General features: G+C 37.5%; 1 pseudogene; it reads left to right on the forward strand.

Moving 5' to 3' along the window:
* The window catches only part of LOC128288307 (photosystem I P700 chlorophyll a apoprotein A1-like), a 4,378-nt pseudogene extending 4,003 nt beyond the window's left edge, over nucleotides 1-375 (forward strand).
* Nucleotides 376-2,500: the final 2,125 nt, after the last annotated feature.

The raw sequence follows: 2,500 nt of genomic DNA on the forward strand, positions 1-2,500 counted from the left end.
TTAATGATCTTCCACTTATTTGATGGGATGGTTAAGAGATTATCTATGGTTAAACTCTTCACAACTTATCAATGGGTATAACCCATTTGGTATGAATAGTTTATCAGTCTGGGCGTGGATGTTCTTATTTGGACATCTTGTTTGGGCTACCGGTTTATGTTCTTAATTTCTTGGCGCGGATATTGGCAGAATTGATCGAAACTTTAGCATGGGCTCATGAACGCACACCTTTAGCTAATTTGATTCGATGGAGAGATAAACCAGTGGCTCTTTCTATTGTGCGAGCAAGATTGGTTGGATTAGCCCTTTTCTGTAGGTTATATATTTACTTATGCGGCTTTCTTGATTGCCTCTACATCAGGCAAATTTGGTTAATTCCTTATGTTATGCGCTGTATCTGCGATAATATCATCTCTTTCGATGGAGAAGATATTGGGCTTGGAAGCTCGATCGATTCAGAGCCTTTCGAACACAACCAATATCTATTCGAACTCCTTTACTTGTAGGAGTACATCTTGGATTTGTCGATTATGTTATGGTCAGGCCCCACTCATGGTGACCTGGTTGAATTGGGGAAGCTGTAGGTATTATTGCGGGCAATCCATTGGAGAACCAGGAACGCAACTAACATTAAGAACTTTTCATACCGGCGGAGTATTTACAGGGGTACTGCAGAACATGTCCGAGCCCTTTTAATGGAAAAATAAAATTCAATGAGGATTTGGTTCATCCTACAGCACACGTCACGGGCATCCTGCTTTTTATGTTATCAGGACTTGTATGTAATTATTGAGAGTGAAGATATTATACATAAGGTGACTATTCCACCAAAAGTTTTCTTTTAGTTCAAAACGATCAATATGTAGAATCAGAACAAGTGATTGCTGAGATTCGCGCGGGAACATACACTTTAAATTTGAAAGAGAGGTTCGAAAACATATTTATTCTGACTCAGAGGAAATGCACTGGTATTCCGATGTGTACATTCCTTGGAATTACATAGTAATGTCCATCTCTTACCAAAACAAGCCATTTGTGGATATTATCAGGGGTTCATTACAAATTCAGTGTAGTTCCTTTTTCGCTCCCAGAGATCAAGATCAAATAAACATTCATATCTTTCTGCCGAACGAGATATATTTCTAGATTCTCAGTGAATAATGATCAAGTGAGACACAACTTATTTAGTTCGGTTTTTCGGATAAAAGAGAGGATTTACGATTATTCGGAATTGAATCGAATAATAGGTACTGGGCATTGTGATTTCATATATTCTGCTATTCTCCACGAGAGTGCTGATTTATTATTAACGAAGACGAAAGAAATAGATTTATTATTCCATTTCAATTGATTCAAGACCAAGAGAAAGAACTAATGCTACATTTCCATTCCGGTATCTCGATGGAAATACCCATAAATGGTATTTTCCGTAGAAAAAATATTCTTGCTTTTTTGACGATCCTCGATACAGAAGAAAGAGTTCAGGAATTACTAAATATGGGACTCTAAGGGGCGCATTCAATAATCGTCAAAAGGGAGGATGTGATTGAGTATCGAGGAGTCAAAAGAGTTAAGCCAAAATACCAAATGAAAGTAGATCGATTTTTTTTCATTCCCGAGGAAGTTACGCCATTTTATCCGAATCTTCTTCCATAATGGTACGGAACAATAGTATCATTGAGTAGATACCCCAATCACTTTAAAATACAAAAAGCCAAGTGGGCGGATTGGTCCGAGTGGAAAGAAAAAAAAGGATTGAACTGAAAATTTTTCGGGTAATATCTTTATGCCCGGAGAAAGAGATAGAATATCTCGACACAGTGGCATCTTGATTACCACCAGGAACGGGCAAAAACAAACTCTAAGGAATCAAAAAATTGAAAAAATGGATCTATGTCCAACGGATCACACCTACCAAGAAAAAGTATTTTGTTTTGGTTCGACCCTGTAACCCCATATGAAATACCGGACGGTCTAAATTGTATACACTCTTCCCCAGGATCCATTTCAGGAAAAAGATAATATGCAACTTCAGGCTGTCAATTATATCCTTTATGGAAATGTGAGCCGACTTCGGAGAATTTCTGACCACAAGTATTCAACTAGTTCGGACTTGTTTAGTGTTGAGTTGGGACCAAGACAACAAAGTTCTTTCGCCGAAGAGGTCTGTGCTTCCTTTGTTGAAGTATAAGGACAAATGGTCTGATTCGAGATTTCCTAAGAATCGACTTAGTGAAATCTCATATTTTTATATCAGAAAGAAATGATCCGTCGAGTTCAGAATTGATTTCTGGTAATAGGTCGAGATCATGCCAATAAAATCCGTTTTTATTCCATTTATTCCAACGCAAAGATTCAACAATCGTTTAGCCGAAATCACAGAACTATTCATACGCTCTTGAACAGAAATAAAGGAATCCCAATCTTTGATAATTTTGTCAGCATCTAATTGTTTTCACGTATGGCCCATTCAACGATGTGAAAATATCACAATGTGATA

The sequence above is a fragment of the Gossypium arboreum genome, unplaced genomic scaffold (assembly GCF_025698485.1).
Source record: "Gossypium arboreum isolate Shixiya-1 unplaced genomic scaffold, ASM2569848v2 Contig00200, whole genome shotgun sequence".
Classification (NCBI taxonomy): Eukaryota; Viridiplantae; Streptophyta; class Magnoliopsida; order Malvales; family Malvaceae; genus Gossypium; species Gossypium arboreum.